Genomic DNA, 22145 nt, shown 5'->3' on the forward strand with positions numbered 1-22145 from the left:
ATTCCATTCTTCCACAGTTCTTGGAAAATAACTGAATTTGAAAGCTTTTGATCGGGCAAAGATTGGGGTTAGTGCAAATTCATGGCCATGGCGTGTGCGTCGTGTTGTTAAGGGTTTTATACTGTCAGGCAGATCTATTTTTATGTTACCAAACATACAATTATAAAGAAATGAAAGGCGACTAAATTTTCTGCGGGCTTCTAGCGTAGAAATACAGTTTAATTGCATTAGGTTGGATGGGGAATCAAGTCTACGATATTTGCAAAATATAAACCTAACAGCCTTTCTGTTAATACGTTCAAGTTGCATGATATCTTTCTTTAAATAGGGATCCCAAATGATAGAAGCATACTCAAGCTTAGAACGAACACACGTATTATAAGCTAAAAGCTTTGTTTGCGAGGGTGCGAATTTCAGCTTTCTTTTAAGGAACCACAACTTACGCAGTGCAGATGTGCAGATATCAGAAATGTGGGTTGACCAAGTTAAGTTGCTTGTGAGGGTGACACCTAAGTACTTATATTTGCCTACAATCGAGATGCTATTGTTTCTAAGGGTATAACAGAACTGGCTCGGATTTAGTTTCCTGGTGATACGAAGTAGTACTGTTTTCTGAGTATTTAGTTTCATGCGCCATTTTTGACACCAGTCATCAATAACATTCAGTGCATGTTGCAATTCAATGTGACCTCTGGGGGATACAATTTGTTTAAAAATGATACAATCCTCCGCGAACAAACGTACAGACACATGTTGATTGGCTGTGGCGGTGGAGCGCAAAGGACACGGCACTTATCGCTCTTTCTGTGTTTCTCAGGTTGGCTGGGGACCCAACGCTACCACAACCGGACTGTAGTACAACTTTTCTTGGACCTGCCCAGCTGCTTCCATCTTCAGTAGCGTGCTACCTGCCAAAAGCATTTTCATCGCCTCTGCCAAACTGGACATTTGAACTTCGCGCCTTCTGTTCGCAAGCCGGACCACGTGTGCCGCCACCATCGTCGACGAAGCGCAGCTTGTAACTGAGCTGGGGGCGTTTCCATCACATTGGCTGTGGCGGTGTAGCGCAAAGGACACGGCACTTATCGCTCTTTCTGTGTTTCTCAGGTTGGCTGGGGACCCAACGCTACCACAACCGGACTGTAGTACAACTTTTCTTGGACCTGCCCAGCTGCTTCCATCTTCAGTAGCGTGCTACCTGCCAAAAGCATTTTCATCGCCTCTGCCAAACTGGACATTTGAACTTCGCGCCTTCTGTTCGCAAGCCGGACCACGTGTGCCGCCACCATCGTCGACGAAGCGCAGCTTGTAACTGAGCTGGGGGCGTTTCCATCCCATTGGCTGTGGCGGTGGAGCGCAAAGGACACGGCACTTATCGCTCTTTCTGTGTTTCTCAGGTTAGTTTCTTTCTTTACGTTACTCATCTTGCAACGCGCTCTTTTCCGCTACAGCCAATCTACAAATTTTTGTTCATTTGTTGCTCTCATTGCCCTATTTTGGAAAGTCATAGACCTGCACAGCTGCAAACTATGTCGCGTTGCTGTGAATGTCGCTCTGTGATAGATGAAAGCGAATTGTTTCTGACTTGTTCACAATGTGAATTTTCGTATCATAGCGGTACCTGCTCCGGCGTTGCTGAAAGTGCCATTAAGGGCAAACGAGATCAATTCAAAAAGAATTGGAAGTGCGAGTCTTGCAAACCTACAGGAAGTAAAAGCTCCTCCTCTGCTAAGCATGTAAGAATGAAAGTGACATAATCAAAAAACTTGCTGAAATGGACCAAAAACTAAACTTGCTTGTTAGTCTGCCAAACAAGGTAGACGGGATCGAACAGTCCATCCAAACACTTTCCGATCACTTTGATGAAATTCAACGAAGGCTTGAGACCCACGAAATGGAATTAAACACTGTCAAACAAAAAGAAGAAAAAATAGAGAAGTACGCTTCTCCGAGGGAGCTCAATCAGATTCAGGCTGACATAGACGCACTTGAATGGCACAGCAGACGTCTTAACATTGAGATACACGGTGTACCTGAGGCTGTCAATGAAAACCTACTCGAAAGGGTAAATGATCTTGCAAAGAAGCTTGAACTTCAACCTCTATGCGAGGAAGATGTTGTGGCAGTTCACAGGCTCCCGGCAAAGCAAGGAAAAATGCGAGGAATTATTATCCGTCTTGCACGGCAGGAACTGAAGGATGCGTGGATTGCCAAAAGGCGAGCCTTAAGAGACAATCAGGGCAACATCTTCATTAAAGAAAACCTAACCTCTCGCTCGAGGAAACTCCTCGCCACTACCAAAGAATGGGCAAAGGAGGCGGGATACAAGTTCGTGTGGCACTCAAATGGAAAAGTTCTCGTTCGTAGGGCAAACGGTGAATCGGCAGTTGTCGTTAAGGGTGAAAATGATCTTCGTGCTCTATTGCAATGAACGCCAATTTGTTGTTGCTATTATTTGACTCTTTGCCGAAATGAATCATCTGGGATGTATTGGCAAGCAGGATTGGTTCACATTATTGGCCACTCAAAAGAAGGGACTGTCTTTCATACATATGAACATTCAATCAGTCTCCAGCAAGCTACCAGAATTAGAAACCTTTTTTTCTGATATAAATAATCAGTGTAATGTAGTCATGCTAAGCGAAACATGGTATTGCTCTGATGATGTTTTTCGCCTGCCTTGCAAAAAAGTGTTTTATAAAAACCGAACCTCACGTCGCGGTGGAGGAGTATCTGTTCTGATAGATAATTCTCTAACATGTGAACTGTTAGCCGAGTATTCTTGTATGACAGAAAATTGTGAAATGTTGTGTGTACAAACACCGGGTGTACTCTTTGCAGTATGTTACCGCCCACCGGATGGTTTATTGGAACCTTTTTTCATTTTTTTAGAGCGCATGCTAGAATTTGCGTCAGAAAACAAATATAAAGTGGTCTTAGGAGGAGACTTCTACATTGATATGAGTTCCGATGGTGCTAGGAAAACGATATTTCAAAGAATTTTTGTGGCAAGCGGATGTAAAAATGTGGTTGAAACCTTCACGAGAGTAACAGAAACTACGAAAACCACCCTTGATCTCTTTATAACGAACTATAGTCCTTTCTTAGTAACTAGTGCAGTCTTAAACTGTCCTCTCAGTGACCACATGCCAATAGTCATGTTTATCCACACAAGAGCAAACGACACCGAAAAAGGTAACACTGAAAAAACATTTCAGACAATAAACGAGCACACACTAACTGCCTTTCAGGATGCCTTGAGACAAGTATCTTGGAAGGAGGTTTTTCAACAAAACGAGGCAGAGCCAGCATATAACATCTTCTTAAAGAAATTCTTAGCTGCTTATGCGCAACATTTCATACATAAGAAAAGAAACCAGAAAGCTTATCGGAAACCTTGGATGACCAAAGAGCTTCTAAAAAAAATAAAGAAAAGAGATAAGCTTTATGCCAGGTTCATAAAATCTCGGAACAGCGAGGATCTAAAATCCTTCAAAGTTTTTAGAAATAAATTAAATAAAGAGCTAAGAAATCAAGAAATCGCTATTATTTACGTACTTTTTCTTTATGCGAGGGACAAACAGAGAAGATGTGGAACAAGTTAAATGAACTAATGGGACGTAAACAGAACACTGAACCTATAAATAAAGTTTCTGTAAACGGATGCATTTTAACCGGAGATAATTTAGTTAACGCATTTAATGATTACTTTACAGACACTGATTCCCATTTATCACTAAGCCCACTATGTACACTTCAATTCCCTGCAACCATGGACACTATTTTTTTCCAACCGACAACACCTACCGAGGTTTGTTCAGTTTTTCTCAAACTGAAAAATTCATGTAGCTACGATGCTGATGGCCTCCAAATAAGACCTATTAAACACGTCGTTTGTGACATTGCACCTGTGTTAGCTTATATTTATAACTTATGCATAACATCAGGTACTTTTCCCGAAAAAATGAAAATTGCAAAAGTAATTGTGTTATATAAGAAAGGTGACAAGCTTGATTTAAAAAATTACCGTCCGATATCTATTCTCCCGCAGTTTTCTAAAGGTCTTGAAAAAATCATTCTTAACCAATTAACATCTTTCAGCAATAAACATAAACTAAAAACAGACGCTCGATACGGTTTTCAACAAGGTAAATCAACAGAATTAGCACTAGTAGCACAAAAAGAATATATACTGCAGAACCTCGAAAATAAGTCACTTGTAATTGGTCTATTCATAGATTTCACAAAAGCATTCGACTGCATAAACCATGACCTCCTAATACTTAAGCTTGAAAGATATGGCATCAGAGGCCTTCCTCTTCAGTTACTGACATCCTACCTAAGAAATCGACAGCAATATGTGGCTATAAACACTAACATATCATCTACACGAAAAATACAAACAGGTGTCCCTCAGGGAAGTATCCTTAGCCCATTTTTGTTTAACATCTACATAAACGACATAGTTCTTATCCACCGAGAAGCAAAATTCATAAACTACGCAGACGATACGAGTGTTTTTTTATCAAACAACTCTTTTACAGGCCTCATCAGTGCAGCGAACAACCTACTAACCCATCTCTCAAAATGGAGCCAGGACAACTTTTTAAAAGTAAACTCGAATAAAACACAAGCAGTCATCTTTAAAACAAGAGGTACATGTACTCCATTGACCCACAACATATTTTATAACTGAGAAAATAGAGGTTGTTGACACGGTAAAAGTACTTGGCGTATATTTTACCGACACATTGCAATGGGACGCTCACGTGGATTTTGTACTGCAGAAACTGAGCCGCGTAACAGGTTTACTACATCGAAATCGCTACCTTTTACCAATGTCAGTTAAATTGATCATTTATAATGCACTATTTGCCTCACATGCAAATTATTGCCATCTTGTATGGGGCACGACATCAGCTTCCAATCACTCTAAAATACTATTGATGCAAAAAAGATAATACGCGCTATCGCAAATGTGCCATACAACTCGCACACTGAGAATCTTTTTACCAAGTACAACATAACAAAAAGTCATCGTCTCTACAAACAAACCCTCCTACGCACCTATTACTTTCAGGTAAAAAATAGAAGCAACTTAATTACAAATATAGCAAACTTAAAAGAGAATACACCTACATATGAGACGCGCAGCCATGAAAAATGGCTCATACCCTTCTCGAGGACAAATTACGGCCATCAAATGGTCGCAAATACCTTGCCACGGCTATTAAATTATTACCTAGAATCCGGCATTGACATCCATGCCTTGACACCATCGGAGCTCATCTGTCTGGTGAAAACTACCATTTAAATCGTCATGATTCCGTAAAACTATATGCATTCAATGAAAGAAATGTTTTTATTTTGATGTAACCCACTGTTCTTTATTTTTTTCATTTCTGAAAGTGTTCTTTGCCACCGTTACGCCAACATGTAAAGGGGGCCAGGAACCACTCAAGCTGCCAATAAGCAGCTTTTACCTTGGCCCCCTCCATTCGCTTGTAAATGGGCACAAATAAAATGAAATGAAAAATAACATCCGAATCATAACATTCAATCAATCATAGCAACCAAGTCATTAACATAAATTAAAAACAAAAGTGGTCCCAATACACTTCCCTGTGGAACTCCAGACGTCACATGAAGAATAGCAGATGATGAATCATTTATTACCACATACTGTTGTCTGTTGTGAAGGTAAGCCCCAATCCATTGAACTATTTGTCTTGGTAACCCCAAGCACTGTAATTTGTACAGCAATTTCCCATGTGGCACTTTGTCAAAGGCTTTACAGAAATCTAGAAAGAGAACATCTATTTGACCTGATGCATCAAGCACTCGTGAAAATTCATGCACAGTTGTAACTAGTTGTGTAACAGTGGATAACCCTTTTCTAAATCCATGTTGAAATTTTGATAGTACAGCCGCGGTCACGTCTGTGTAGAGCGCGCGAGCAGACGGCCTTGCTCTGCGGGGCGACACCGTGCGGCAGTTGCGGGATCTGACGCACTGTGCCCATGAGCATGCGCGGCCTAATAGACGTGCAGGTCGGCGCAAGCTGCTTTAAACTAGAAATTATGTTGGCAAGCGCACGTGTTTTGCCGGTTGTGCGCATTACCCGAGGGCGCCATCTTACTACGTGCGATGACAAGGGAATTGCGCACGTTAGTGATAGCGTGTGCGATTCTGTTAGGGCACTTGATATGAAAAACTATTGCTTCACCAATCCGAGATACTGTTATTGGCCAATGAAATGACAACATCGCATGCGTGCTGCTTATATTAGACATAGAAGTCAAACCTTTTCGCAGAATTTATTCGCAATGGCTCCCCGACTCACAGCGGATGAGCGACGCGCAATTGCTATTATGGGGCGCACAATGCCCCAAAGAGCGATAGAGTCGGGCGCGTGTTATCAGCTGAAACGCGTAATCTTTTGGCATGACGATACCGAGAGCGCCCTGAGGAAGCGTACACATTCGGTTAAACGACTGTCCGTTTCAACGTTGCCACTCGTGCAATGCAGTTCTGCATGTATATTAGGCCACGCATGCTCCTGGGCACAGTGTGTCAGATCCCGCAACTGCCGCAAGGTGTCGCCCCGCAGAGCAAGGCCGTCTGCTCGCGCGCTCTACACAGACGTGGCCGCGGCTGTACATTGTTATCACTAAGGAATTCATGAATGAAGTTTGCAACATGCTCGAGAAGTTTAAAACAACTGCTTGTAATAGAGATAGGACGATAATTCTCAAACGGCAAGTGGACACCAGATTTAGTTTCGGCATTTACAGTTTCGCTACTGTGTTTGTCATAGTCACCACCACGTGACATCTGCGTCCTGGTAAAGATGCTAGCGCGTTCATGTACAGAACGCCCCCGAAAAGCCGCGATCCAAGCCGCGGTCCAAGCGAGCTAGCCGTAGGCAAGAAGCACTGCTACCTGAATACGGACTTCTTCTGGAGAAGACCAGAGGGATCCAGCCCAAGTTATCAACCCCAAAGGCTGCCTCAGCGTCCCCGATTCTGCTGCAACAACCTCGGGACACACCAACCTTCCGTTGATCATGGTCTGAAGACCCAGAAAGCTGGCTGGAGACTTATGAACGAATCGCAGCTTTCAACAACTGGGACTCCGGCGACAAGCTGCGGCATGTATACTTCGCCTTAGAAGACGCCTCGAGAAACTGGTTTGAGAACCGGGAGTCGACCCTGACAACGTGGGACCTGTTCCGTAGCGGCTTCCTGCGGACCTTTACGAGCGTCGTGCGCAAGGAGAGGGCGGAAGCTATGCTAGAACCCGGAGTACAACTACCGAACGAAAGCATAGCAATCTTCACTGAGGAGATGCGGCGCATGTTCCGCCACGCCGACCCCGAAATGTCCGAGGAGAAAAAGCTTCGTCTACTTAAGCGTGGCGTCAAGCAAGAACCTTTCGCCGGAATGATACGAAATCCGCCGAAGACCGTCGAAGAATTTCTTCACGAGGCCAAAAGCATCGAGAAAAATCTGGAAATGCGGAACCGGCAATTCAGCCGCCGCGCACCAGCAAATTACGCCGACATTCAATCATTAGGCACCTAAGACCTACCCGAAACCATCACAACGGTAGTGCGACAGGAACTTGAGAGGATGTTCCCAAGATCCAAGCCTCAGGTTGCCTCGATCACTGACGTCGTGAGAGAAGAAATGCAGCGGTCACTGGAACTTACCGAAGGCAAGCCGGAATCACCGGAGGCCCAGCCTGACGCGATGACTTACGCCGACGTCGCCCGCCATCAGATTAATCTTCCGCGCCCGCGCCAGGGCGCTGTAACGACGCAGTTCCGCCATCCGCCGTCGCCAGCTCGCCCACCCGTCGTCCAGCGAAACTACCCGAGGAAGACAGAAGTCTGGCGCGCTCCTGACCACCGTACAATGTGCTACCGCTTCGGAGAAACAGGTCACGTCTGCCAACGATGCCCATACCGGTAGATGGGACTGCGAGCGTTCGCCGTTAACGCGCCGTGACCACAGCTTGGCGAACGACCTCGCGATATCGCCAACTACCTCGCCGCTACTCAGTGGAGCCCTCGACGACCGTCCCTTTCAGTGTCACAAGGCCACTGCCTGTCGCCGCAGTGCCGACCATACACTGGCCCAGCCCGGGGCCGGTGTGCGAGCCCATATCCGGAAAACTAAGAGCAGCAACCGATGTAGGAGCGGTTGCTGTTTGCCGAACTGACGAAGATCCTCCGCCGCCGACGAATACGCCGAAAAGAAGATCTCAACGATGTATCAACGACACGCCGCCGTGTCGGCGAAGCGATAAAGTCAACAATACACCGAAGGAAGACGACTGGACGATGAGACGTTCTTGCTTCAGTTCAACATAACGCAGCCGGGATCCTACACAAAGACCTAACTGCAATGCAAGACAAAGAACCACCCATCTCGACGTGCTTCTCGACAGGAATGCAGTCACCGCCTTAGTGGACACAGGAGCCGACTACTCCTTCAAAAGTGGACCCATCGCCGCCCAGTTGAAGAAGGTTAAGACTGCATGGGAAGGCCCTCAAATTCGGACCGCTGGAGGACACCTAATAACGCCGAGTGGAATCTTCACCGCAAGAATTTCAGTTCAGGATCAGACCTACCCTTCCACCTTCATTATCCTCCAACAGTGTTCACGAGACGTCATTCTCGGCATGGACTTCCTTAACGAACACGGCGCAATCATCGACCTGAAGTCGAAGTCGATAATGCTGCCGGAAGATCAGGCGATACCGCCGGAGAGCTGTCGTAGTCACCACGCCTTGAGAGTGCTCGAACATCAAGTCAGCATCTCGCCCCGCTCCAGCATTGTCATTTCCTTCGGCTCCAAAACGCCCGCAGATGTAGAAGGCGTAATCGAGGGTGACCAACGTCTAATACTCGACCATGAAATTTGTGTCGCAAAAGGTGGATCGCTCGACTTCACGGAGGAAAAACGAAAGTGTTGCTGACAGACTTCAGCAAGGAGTTCAAGCACATCAACAAGGCCACGATGATTGCATACATCGACAAAAGTGTGGAAACCAGCAATGCATTTGTCCTCTCGGATTCTGCCGCATGAACCCGCCGCGGTTGCTCAGTGGCTATGGTGTTTGGCTGCTGAGCACGAGGTCGCGGGATCGAATCCCGGCCACGCGGCCGCATTTCGATGGGGGCGAAATGCGAAAACACCCGTGTACTTAGATTTAGGTGCACGTTAAAGAACCTTAGGTAGTCGAAATTTCCGGAGTCCTCCACTACGGCGTGCCTCATAATGAGAAAGTGGTTCTGGCACGTAAAACCATATAATTTTAAGGATTCTGCCGCATCTACCCCGACGACCGTAGTTCCCAAACCAGACTTCAACATAAATCCAAGTCTCCCCATGATTAAGCAGCAACAGCTCAGAAGTTTACTTCGACCATACAAGGAGTGCTTTTCGACGTCATCAAGGATTAGACAAACGCCAGTCGCAATTAAAGCGTCGCATAATAACCGAAGAGTGTGCTCGACCACTCCGCCAGACCCCTTATCGAGTTTCTACGCGAGAACGTGAGGCTATAAGGCACCAAGTCGACGAAATGCTGCGCGACGACATCATCCAGCCGTCAAAAAGGCCATGGGCATCTCCTGTAGTCTTGGTGAAGAAAAAGGATGGAACCCTAAGTTTCTGCGTCGATTATCGTCGTCTTAACAAGACCACTAAGAAGGACGTATACCTCGTCCCACGGATAGAAGACGCATCAGATCGGCTCTGCAATGCTAAATAACTCTCCTCGATGGATCTCATATCTGGCTACTGGCGAATAGAAGTCGACGAGAGAGATCGCGAAAAGACCGCCTTCATCACGCCAGACGGTCTCTATGAGTTCAAGGTCATACCGTTCGGACTGTGCTCGGCGCCTGCAACGTTCCAGCGCTCAATTGACACGGTATCAGCAGGGTAGAAGTAGCACACCTGTCTAGTTTACTTGGTGGACGTCGTCGTCTTCGCCGGAAATTTCGATGATATCCTTAGGCGGCTTGCGACAGTACCAGAGGCCATCAAGTCATCAGGGCTCACTCTAAAGCAGGAAAAGTGCCGTTTCGCTTACGATGAGCTTCTGTTCCTTGGCCACGTCATCAGCAAATCTGGAGTCCGCCCTGACCCACAGAAGACAGCCGCCGTCGTAAAGTGGCAGCAGTCCATCGACAAGAAAGAGTGTGTGAGAGAGAGAGAGAGAAACTACTTTATTTGCCTCTGCAGGGTGGGAAGTTAGGGCAGGTTGGCCTAGTGTGGCTCCCAGGTGGGGGCCAGGTCTTGGGCCCACGAGACGAGTGCCAGTTGTGTTTTCTTGTCTGCTCTTGTCAGCAGCTACTTCCAACACTCCTCGGAGGGTGCTGGCACTAATGATGGTGGGCGAGGGTCACCCTCGCATCCCCAGAGAATGTGTGCCCGAGTGGCGAACACTCCGTGGTCACACATAGTACAGATGGGGTTGTAATACCCCCCCCCCCCCCCCCCAGTTATTAAATAAAGCATAGGATGACTGAGAATGGAATTGGTTTGCAGTCTGCGAAGCATGGTGCCTTGCGCTCGGTGGAGGTCGGGGTGGGGAGGCGGGTACACGCGTCTTCTCTCCTTGTAGAAGTTAGTAATGTCAGCATAGGATTTGGGGGCATTTGCGAGAGCATCCGGGTTCGAGGGGCCAGCCTCCCGGTTAGTTCGGCCACGGGCTAAACGGTCGATCCCTTCGTTCCCAGAGTTCCCCGCGTGAGCTCGTACCCACACTAAGCTTACAGTTCTGTCGAGAGGGAAACCGCGGAGGATGTGTGCGGCGGGGAGAAAAAGTGAGTTTTTCGAGAAATTTTGGATGGCTTGTTGAGAGTCACTGAGAAATATGCGTGTGCGGGGTCCGCGATGGCTAGCGTGATCGCGACCTCTTCGGCAGCGGTGGAGCAGCGTGTGCGCACTGTAGCGGCGCTGATGAGAGTGGTGTTTGGCGTCGCTACGCAGGCCACGTATGTGTTAGAGTCGCATTTCGCCGCGTCCACGTACATGACATGTTCGTCGGCGCAGTAGGTGACGTTTAAGGCTTGTGCCTTCATTTGGCGGCGCCTATCGTGGCGGCCGGGTATCATAGTCTTGGTCATGGGTTTTATGACCAGCCGACTGCAGACTCCAGTCGGGAGGGGAGCAGTGTGGTGGATGTCACCTGTAGGGTTGATTTTAAGACAGTTAAGAATGTAACGACCGTGTTTGGTGCGAGAAAGACGGTGTATCTGTGCAGTCTTGGTAGCTTCTATCAGCTCATTGAGGGTGTTGTATACTCAAAGCTGGAGGATACGCTGTGTGCGGGCGGACTGGGGCAGTCCCATTGCCACCTTGTACGCCGAGCGAATGATGCTACTTCCGCCTCTTCGTCTTTGCGGCGGAGGTGGTAATAATGGTATGTGTAGACAATCCTACTAATGAGTTAGGCTTTTGTGAGGCGGCAGAGGTCGGTCTATCGCATTACCCTGCGGCAGGTGCAATGTGGTGGATTAGACCGTTGATTAGGTGGGCTGTGGTTCGGGGGTGTTAGATGGCTTCCTAGTTCTGCGTGTTGTTCTGCACCAGCATGCCTAACGCGTGGATGGTCTGTACGACGGGTATGGGGTGGGTGGCAATGCGGAGCGCGATCGGCTCTTGAGGGTCGGGGACGGGTCGGCAAACACGTCTGTCTCGTATAACTAACAGTTCAGATTTGGTAAGCGAACAAACGAGACCGTTTGCCTGCACGTAAGTGTGGACGGTGTGGATTGTCTGTTGAAGTGAATCTTGTACCTACCCGTCCGAGCCAGAGTTTGTACAGAGAGTGATATCGTCGGCGTATACTGAGTGCTTGATGTCGGGTATGGTGCCGAGAAGTGTGGGAAGGCCTCGCATAGTAATGTTAAATAGGAACTGGGACAAAACAGCTCCCTGTGGTGTTCCCCGGGTGCCCATGGGGACTTGTCACTGCAGAGGTCTCCAATGTGGAGTTAATCGGTGGGGTTGTGGAGAAAGTTGGCAATATAGTTGTAGGTGCGAGTGCCTACATTCATCGGCGAGAGTTTGGTCAGTACAGAAGCATGCGACACGTTGTCGAACGCTTTACTGACGTCGAGGCCGAGAATCGTGCGTGCCACCCGGAAGGGACCCGTGTAGAGTATGTCGTATTGTATCTGCCACATGATGTCCTGGGTAGAGAGTCCAGCCCGGAACCCAAACACGGGGGGGTGGGAGGGGGTGGAGATCCTCCATGCCTGTGTGGAGTCTGTTTAGAACTACGTGCTCCATAACCTTCCCCAGGCAAGACCTGAGTGAGATGGGCCGGAGGTTGCCCAGATCGAGTCGTTTGCCTGGTTTGGGTATGAAGACTACCTTGGCATGCTTCCAGGAGTCTGGAAGGCGAGCTTCGTGCCAGTGGTGGTTGAAAAGGCCCGCAAGTGCTGCGACTGACTGGGCGTCGAGGTCGCGGAGCATTTTGTTGGTGATACGGTCATTGCCGGTGGCCGCGGTAGTCTTGATGTGGTTGAGAGCGGTGCGGACACCCGACGCCATGATGTCTCTGTCCATGTCTGGGTTCAGGGAGCTTTTGTAATTTAAGGGGATGGGAATGTCGGTGATGCTGTTGATGTATTTGTTTTTCAAGGTAACGAGGAGTTCCTGGTTTGTGCCTGGAAACGCGCGTAGCACACGGTTGATATTCTTGTGTGATGCAGACTTGGCGTGGGTAGGCTCAAGCAAGTGCTTGAGCACAAACCATGTGTTCTTACATCCCAACTGTCGGACATCCCCAGTCGCAAGTCTGATGCCATTGTTCCTGACTAAGTTTGGTAGAGTAGGCTTCGATCTCTCGTTCGAGGTGAGCGAAGCGAAGCTTGAGAGGGTGGTTGTGCTTTCGTCGGAGCCAGCGAGCTTGGAGGCTGCGCTGGGTCTCCCACATATGCATGAGTTTAGCATCTGGGATGGGGCCACCCTCCTCCTGGGTGACTGTGGAGGTGACGTTGGCTGCGTCGCGGAGCAGAGTATCTGTCCATGTGTCGAGGTTTTCTAAGAAGCTTCGTGGACGCTGAGCTCGTACGTACCGGAAAGCGTCGCAGTTGGTGTGTTTGAATGTGTGGTGTGGGGTCTTGATGTATGTGGCTGTAAAGTAAGTGCTGAGAACATAGTGATCACTACCAATGTTCATACTGAGATTTTCCTAGCGCGCATCGGGGATGTTGCGGGCGAAAGTTAGGTCGGGGCAGCTGTCTTTCGTGATGCTGTTACCGAAACGAGTGGGCCGTTCGGAGTCGAGGAGGAGCGTCAGAGCCAGTGTCTGGGCAGTGTCCCAAACCTTGGCTTTCTGCGACTGCAAGCTTTGCCGGGGTAACTCCACCCGGCTTGTGGTGCGTTAAAGTCACCCACTGTAAGTAATAATAATAATAATAATAATAATAATAATAATAATAATAATAATAATAATAATAATAATAATAATAATACTTCATTGCGCCAAGTATTAAAAAATGTACAAACATCCGGCCTGCCAAAGCCTCATTGGGCTTGAGTGGCAGAGCCCGAGGGGCAGCAAAACCACGCAGATGTACACACAGGCATGAACGCACGTTAAAAATTACGGGACATCAAATTAGTACAGTGGCAAAATGAAAATAGACACAGAACCCAAGTTACATATAAAAAACACATCAGAATAAAGAGCGACGAAGGAAAACAAAATAGCATGACAATGCTCAGATCAGCTCAAGAAATACTGCAGTAACCAGTGAATTCACAGGATTCATTTGACAAGTGGTGGAGCACGTGTGTGCAACATCGTACACCCACTAAGTAGTGTATCGCAGCATCTTTCTTATATTGTATTTAGTTTTTGCCCGGCGAACACTTGGAGACAACCTATTGAAGTAAAATGGAACGTAAAAATCGCTTACTCGCTCTCCATACCTTGTAAACCTTCGGGAAATACAAAAAGCTTCCTTCGGTCGAAGAGACCGCGTGGGAACATACGGAGTCGTATAGTCACTAAACCAAAAATGTTTCAGGACAATCGTTTCCATCAAAAGGCGATCAAAATCAGGTAGCGAAAATACCTTAAAACATCAGAATTGGGGCGCAGGCCTAAATCATAGCCAATATTTTTTAACAAAGATCGTAAGAGAGAATTGATCCTGTTCTTCCAACGAACTGCACAGTGACCATAGATCGTTATGCCATAACGCAGTAGGCTATAACCGAGAGCGTTTACAATAACTTTTCGTATTCAAAGCGGTATGTAGTATCTAATGTTGTAAAGCACACAGGAGACGGTTCGGAGCTTTTTACAAACGTGGGATAAGTGGTCATTTCAAGAAAGAGCACTGTCAAAGTGTAATCCTAGGTATTTCACTGTAGTTTTATAGCTCAGGGGTAGACATTGACAATGAGGACAATCAGATCCGCGCAAGAGCAGCTGCTGGTTTAAATCTACTTTCTTCATCGGGCTGTGAAAGTATATAAGTTGAGTCTTAGAGCTGTTTACTTTGATTAGGTTGTGTGAGAACCAGTCCATAGCAATAGTTGCTGCAGCTTGAAGAGAAGAAAGGGAGTCAGAGTAGTTCGGCGACTGGGATGCGAGGACAGTATCGTCAGAGTACTGATACAGGTCTACAGGCACGGCGGTTGAAAGGTCGGTCACGTAGATGTTAAATAACAGGGGACTAATTATCAAACCTTGAGGAACGCCAGCTTTTATTAGAAAAGAAGCGCTCTTTGCCCGCCCAATCGAGACGTATTGTGGTCTCTGCTGCAAAAAAATTTCCAAAAGTGAAAGAAACAATCCACGGAAGCGTAACCTGGACAGTTTACACAATAACACAGTGTGACAAACGCTGTCAAAAGCCTTGCTGACATCCAGAAACAGTGCGCGCACCACTTGGTTACATTCAAAAGAACGACTTAACATGTCAGAAAAGTCCTCCAAAAGCATTTCCGTCCCTTTACCGTGTACAAAAGCTTAATGACGCGGTGACAGGGTTTTGTGCTCATCTAAGGAACTTGTCATTGTAAACTGCATATGTCTTTCTAATATTTGAGTTAAACAGGGCAAGACTGAAATAGGACGATAATTCTCATACCTATTATGTGACCACCTTTTTGAATTGGGGTAATAATTGCCGCTTTCATTTTCGCCGAGATCATGCCACTTAAGATAATGCTGTTGAACAGCGATAGCAACACGCCTTTAAGTATGTCGAACAAGGTTCGGAGATCATCTACTGAAATGCCATCCATTCCCATAGATCTATTGCGTTTACGACCGAAAATAATTGAACTTAAATCATCCTCACTTAGCAAAGGTAGGTGTGCCGATTCGACTGTGCTGTTCTGAAGAGTACAAAATAAGGGATGCTGTTGCGTACTACCCGAAACTTGTGAGAAAAACTTGTTGAATTCATTACCTATGTTTTCTTCATCAGTGCCAAAATACGACACGGAATCTTTTCCATCATTGCCACGCCTATTGACACCTCTTAGATTATTAATCAAAGACCATGTTTTTCTAGTATCTGAGCCTGCTTTCTTAAACTTGTTACGGAAATGTACTCGTTTAGCCGGACGAATCATTGCATTCACTTTAATTCTCGCAACCTTAAATTTTGACCGTAGCAGCATAGAAGCAGGTGCCCTTTTCGACTGGGCCCAGAGCAAATCTTTTTCTTTTATAGCTGATAGTATTTTGGAGGTCATCCACAAGTTTTCTTTATTGCGCTGCCTGATTTCAACCACGCGAGTAGTCGCTTTCTTAAACTCTTGTGCTAGTTCAACAAGTTTATCATAAATGTCTATCGGGGACACTTTCTCCAAGAACACTTCCCAATCGTATTCAGATGCCAGTCTGTAGAAGATTTTGGGATCGCATATTGATATTTCTTTTTTGCCGCGATCCGCTGTTGGAGAGTTCGATTTCCGGGCTAAAGAGCAACAAACAAAGTAATGGTCTGACAGTTTTGCTTCGACGGTAGCAGATTGTAGGGCGAAATTCGGAGCTCTTATATTTATATGGTCGATGCGAGAGACGACCAGTTGGCCCGCCAGAAATTCTTCTCGCGTTGTTTTCTGGATAGTTGGTTGCAGTCCCCATTTTGATAACAGATCAAGATAATCTGCGACCAGAGTCATAGAAGGGCGAAAGGTATCTATGTTAATATCGCCTATTACATAGATATTGTCTTCATGCGAGTGAGCTGAGAGGGCGGTGTCAAGTTCGGCCAAAAAGAGCCTGTCATTAAAGCAGGGGGGTCGGTATACTGCAAAGAGTATCAAAGAGAGAGCTGGCGTGCTTATACCCAAAGCTACAACTTCTGCTTGCTGGAAGTCAAAATTTAGCTCTGTAATAGTCCAACTGTCTCTCACAAAAACTGCGATGCCGCCCCCTTTATTTTGCAGGTCGTGTACATGAAATTGCTTGGTAACCCGGTATTGCGTACTGGTTAAAAATATCAGCTGAAATGTTAATTTCCGTCAGTACAAATACGTCAAATGTAGAACGACAACATGAAGTTACGGCCATGAATTCATCCCACTGCTTTCGGATACTACGGATATTAACGTGCGTTGCGCGAGATGAAAGTTGCGCATCACTTGTGAAATATTTTGTTGCTTCAGAAAATTTTGCACACGCAAGGAATTCGAGATTACTCATGCTTAGCAGATCTTATCTCTTATCTAGGTCAGACATCTTTTCAATGCGGATGACAGACTTGGAAAATTGGAAAAGCTCCTTGTTTGTCCTTGTCAAATTTTCATTCAAATACAACCAAGGATGAGACTCATCCGTAGGCAAATTGCAAAGCTTTGTGCGTAGCGCAAGCCATTTTTCTTTGGACGCCACGTCACGCATCTGCGCAAGGATAGGGGGAGTCGAACTGTCTCTGTTCAGCATTCGATGTATTGAAGCAATAGTATTCGCTTCAAATTCCGCAAAATCAACTTTTTGAGCTAGATCTCCCATGAAAGAAATCAAATTCTCATTAGGGTTGGTTCGGAGGCCATGTATTTCAAAGTTACATCGCCTGCTGTACTGTGCAAGATCATTAACTGCGCACCTTGATTTATCCAGTAGCTCAGCTTGAGAGTCAACAGTCTCAGAAAGTGATTCCACTCGGGCGTGTAGCTGAGTTAACTCTGTTTGGTTAGCTTCCAGGCTAGACTTTACAGATTCATATTTATTAGAAAGGAACTCAATTGAGTTTTGAATTTCAGTAAGAGTTTCGGCCATCTTTTCAACTGTGTCTTTAAATTGAAGTAGTTCCACCACATTAGTTGTGAGTGCTTCAACCGTGACTCTCAGTTGGTCAAGCTTGCTGTTAACAGCAGAGAATTCATGACCAAAAGAAGCATCACAATCATCCGAGTCGGAGTGATTGCTTGTACTGGATTCGCATGATCGCGTTTGCACTAGCCTTGCGGAGAAGAGCGGCGACATTAGTGCTCTTGTCACTTGGGGGGCTCTACACGTTCAGCATGTTGAGTGAGGATTCAGTTCGGCTGTTTGGAAGGACCTGCACGAAAGTGTGTGGGACTTAGGGGTAGTCATGATCGAGTTGATTGGCGGTGAGGTTGCGGTGTACAAGGATGGCGGGGCTCAGGTGGAGATTCCGCGCCACCGGTTGGTTGTAGGCGGTATAGCTGGCGAGTTTGGTGTCGGTGTGTTTCTTGGAGTGCTATAATGTGGGGTGAAAATGGCTGGGCCTGCAGGGTATGCTCCAAGGCTCTCGGCTTTGCCTTGAAGCCCCTTCAGTTCCACTGCCGTACTGTGATGGGCGCGCTAGCCATCGCGTTTCCTGTAGGGTTCGGGACGCTGCGGAAACGCTATGTCGGTTTTGATAATACCGCCAGCAGACGCGCACGCGGCTGCACTCTCGGTCGAGAGAGACGGGCCAGGTGACTGAGTGGGCTTTGGTGTTGTGAGGGCGTCAGTTTGCGGAGGGCCCATGAGGAGGTCGAGACGTGTGGCTAGGGTGTGAATATTGGCTGCCATGTTGGTGCAGCCTTCAGTGAGCTCGTCGATAGTGGGGGTCAGCCGTTTCAGGACGTCCTCTATTTTAGATAAGCGGATGTCAAAGGCTTCGAATTTTGCATCAAGGTCAGAGGTAGAGGAGGAGGGAGGTGCCTTGTGCTTATTGCACTTGGGCTGGCCGGTGTCCATGTTGAGGTCATTGGTGGGGTGGGTGGTGGGAGCGCGAGCCGCCTGCTACGGCCGCGGTTGCGGGTGCGCCTGTGCAGACTCAAGGCTATGAATTTTAGCGTTTGCCTGTGCTAACTGTAGCTGCAGCTGTTTAACCATGTCTGCGAGATCCCTTACCTGCGAGTTGGGCGGTTGGCTTGTAGCAAGTGGAGGGGTGTTCCACGCGACCTGTCTGGCGGACTTGGTATCCGGGCCATCCTGGGAGTTTGAACGGGAGTCCCGAGAGTGCGATGGGGAGAGGCTAGGGCTGTTGTAGCAGGAGCTGCTGCTCATCTCCAGGGGGTCGTTGGCGGCCGCGGCTCCGAGAACGAGACTGATGGCCACGTGACAAGGTGCCGTGGTCAGTTTCAGGGTCCGTGGAGGATTTGGAAGATTTAGGTCGGTTGGTAGGCACGAAACGGTATTTAAATCTTCTACTGCCACTAGGATGTGGGCCTTTGCATACGATGCACATGGCTTGACAAGTGGGTGGTTGGCCGACTAGTTGCCGCCGCTAGGCGATGCCGTAGCGGCGGCAAGTGGGCTGGCGTAGTTTGGGGCACACATCGGCTCGGTTACTTAGCTTGCAACAGTTGAAACAAGTCGACAGGCGCCCCTTGTAAGGGAAGACCTCGAAAGTGAAGCCCAAATACCGCATGTATCGGGGCAGTTTGGTGTTGGCGAAGGTGACGACAAAATGTCGTGTCTGGCCCATATGCCACGCAGCAACGATAAGGATGTCGGGGTTGCGAGCCCGAAGCTCGGTGAAGATTTCGGCGTCGCTTTCATAGCTGTAAGCCCGGTACAGAATCCCCCGCACGGAGTTGCCTGGGGCTGGGGCGTAGGCGGCGACCGGGACTTCTGTGGTGTCGATGGTGATGGTGCGGACCTTGGCGTAAGATACTGCAAGAGCACTGTCAGGCGTGCTCACAGTCACTGTGTTGTTAGTTGGGTGGATTCTATCCTGGTCGGCAGTAACTGCCAGGCATTGGTCGACGTTGGCGGCTGCGTAAATGGCAACAGCCAATCGGGCGGGGCCGACGGGTGGAGGTTGAGCGGGCCCTGTGGGCGAAGGACTATCTTGATGTCATCGGAGGGCAGGCGGGGAAGTGGACGCTTCCTGGTTGGCGGTGGAGGGCGGGCGCGTTGCCGCGCATTCGGGGCAGACAGCGTCGTGGCCGGCGTCTGGGCTCAGGCAGGTTGTTGTTCAGGCGGAGATGGGCGTCGGTAGCGGCGTTGCATCTGGAACGCCGTCCATGTGCCGTCGGACAACTCCTGGGCGGTGATATCGGTGCCTTCTACGGTGTAAGGCATCGTCGATACGGCGTTGCGCACGGCAGGGTGCGGCGTCACCACCGCAGCTGCGCGCGAACGCGTCGAGGTCGCGGCAGCTCTTTGGCTTAGCTGCCGCAGCAGGTTTGGTCGAAAGAAAAAGGTCGAAGAAACATGAAAACCTGCTTGCCTTGGGCCGATACCTTGTACACGTTCGAAAAGCCGACGTTTGATTTCGTCTCACGCGATCGGACTAGTTTGGCCGAGGCCGCGATATCGGCGCAGCCTGGACAATCGCTCGAGGTGAAATGAAACGTCGGCTTTTCGAACGTGTACAAGGTAGCGACCTTGGTATGGAAAGCGCACCACCGGGTCCGAAGCGGTGGTAGCAAGTTCGCGGCAAAAAAAAGTGAAAGTAAGCGGCCGGCAAAAGGAGGAATTGTCCGAAAATCACTGATCACATATAAAATGCGTCCGTTCAATCCGAGCGTTGCAGCGCCACCGCTGTATGCCGCCCATCGACAAGAAGGCAGTGCATACTGTGTGGTCCTTTATAAAAGGGAACATGCGAGAGCGTGGCCTGTGCTCTTCGGAGGTAGTGTTGCTGTATATGCTGCCGCAGGGAGCAGAGTTGCGCATAACTTTCCGGCGCCGCTCGCACCGCTATTCGCCGAGCGTGATCACGTGGCTCACAATGACGTCAAATGATCAGCTGCGCACTTTGAAGCCAACATTACGCGCGCTGCGCCGACTCGTTTCTGTAAGTGCCATAGAAACTGCAATCAGGGGACCGTCGAGCGTGCGTTGCATTGATCGGCTCCGGGTTGAAGGCACCGTATTCGACGACATTAAGGTAATAACTTTGGTGAAGTAGTACGAAACACATCGTTTTGACATTTGCATTCCAGTATGACGTCGTTCAGCGCACCCGACTGCACAAATGGCATGGAAGGTGGCAAAGCTTTCTACGCGGTGCCGTGCGGACGAACGAAACCGGCCAGCTCCGAAAGGGACCAGGATATGCGAGGTCCGTTTACCTTGTTTACCGAGGTGAGTTCGGTCTGATTAAAGTTTTTAACAACAGCAACGGCTTGTTTACACTAAAGCGGCATTTACCTTGAGTAACACTACTGTACACGCTGAAATGCGTACTCCTGGAATTAGAGGTCGTTCACTTGTGCAATTTTTGGTGTATACGTGCAGCGCGACACAGGCACGGTACCAAGAAAGGATGACACGTCTGTGTCGCGCTGCACATATACGCCAAGAATGTTAACGTACTAACTCGCTCAATTCGCTTTGTTCCTTGTACGATTGTTCTGGCAATGCGGCTACAGAAAAGTGTGTTCAGAACAGAGTAAATACTAGCAGGTACAATTTGCTCGCTGCACCCTGGTTTTCCTCGGCTCCGTTGTTCTAAAATTTTTTGTCGGCCTTCTGATTTTTCATGTAAAGTAGATTGATGTGCTGGTGTTAATTGTTTTATAGTAAGCGAAAACACTGTGCGCTCCCGCTTATGAGACGGTTGCGCTAGCTTATTCAGCATTTAACGCCCGCAATATGTTGCTTGTTCGATCACCCTTAGTCGACGTGAGGAATGTGAAATTATGTTTGTACGTTTATTAAGCGCTGTGTTATATTAAATTAACCTGAGTAGCATGAAAAGATAAAGAAAAATGTGCTGTCGTATTACAGTCTCCAATGGGTGAATAATTACTTTGCCAGTTTGTCATCTTACGTGATTAGTCCAGTAAAAATAACCTGTTGTTACTCTTAATAACTTGTCGCCTTTCCAGCGGCTTTGAATTCTGCCCCCCAAGGCTCTGAGAAACAGCACTCATCCCCTGCTGCCACCAGCCATTGCTCATCCATTCCCTTGTGCGAAATAAATTTGATCTAGAAGCTCGCGCATCTTGAGTCTTTCTCCACTTGCAGATTTGCTGCTACGAAGCAACTCTTAAGTTTGCGGCATGAATCGTAAAAATAAACTTTGCATAAGATGTGCGCATGTGAACATTTGAAATGCGTTTAAATTTACGTGTCTGCACCGCATATATTGAGAACGTGCAGCTGCTGTGAACGGCGTTTAGTGATGAATGATGGTCAACGGTCACTGACATAATTGCAGACACGATAGTTCGGTTGGCGAATTCATTATTGGTCTCGTTTTGGCAGCCAAAATGTGCTCACATAATTCTCTAACACACGTGTGTGAAGTTTTCTTTAAACACCCTTTAAAACATTTCTTGCCTTCCACCTCCGCGAACAAACTTTCTATGCATGCTGAAAAACATTGCACCGCTTTTTGTTACAAGGTAATGCGCGTTTGCACGCGAACTTTTGAGCTGTTCGAGCACACTGCCGGAGTCAGGATTTTATTTTGAGAGATCGACGAATGTATATGTACACTCGTGCGTGTGTCTGTATATGTGCGTGTATATATGTACGCACAAACTAAATATTTGGGGGGGGGGGTTGCACCTCTCCGGCGACGCCAATCGTTCGAGCTTAGCCTGCATTAAAAAGTGTCATCTTGCTCAGCGCTTGCGTACAGTTTCCGCATGTAGCTCGCGGCCAGCAGACAAGACAGCAAATGGAACACCGCGCGGCATTTGCCTCCTGCGCGTGCAAAGATTGGCTCCACTGCAGA

At 47.8% G+C, this 22145-nt stretch overlaps 1 long non-coding RNA gene across 1 annotated transcript; it reads left to right on the forward strand.

Moving 5' to 3' along the window:
• The first annotated feature begins 775 nt into the window (after positions 1 to 775).
• Positions 776 to 21397, forward strand: LOC139057115 (uncharacterized). The gene is made up of 3 exons (XR_011512567.1): positions 776 to 1397; positions 20404 to 20545; positions 21292 to 21397. It is a non-coding gene; the product is annotated as an uncharacterized lncRNA (long non-coding RNA).
• Positions 21398 to 22145: the final 748 nt, after the last annotated feature.

Source organism: Dermacentor albipictus, chromosome 1, assembly GCF_038994185.2.
Source record: "Dermacentor albipictus isolate Rhodes 1998 colony chromosome 1, USDA_Dalb.pri_finalv2, whole genome shotgun sequence".
Lineage (NCBI taxonomy): Eukaryota > Metazoa > Arthropoda > Arachnida > Ixodida > Ixodidae > Dermacentor > Dermacentor albipictus.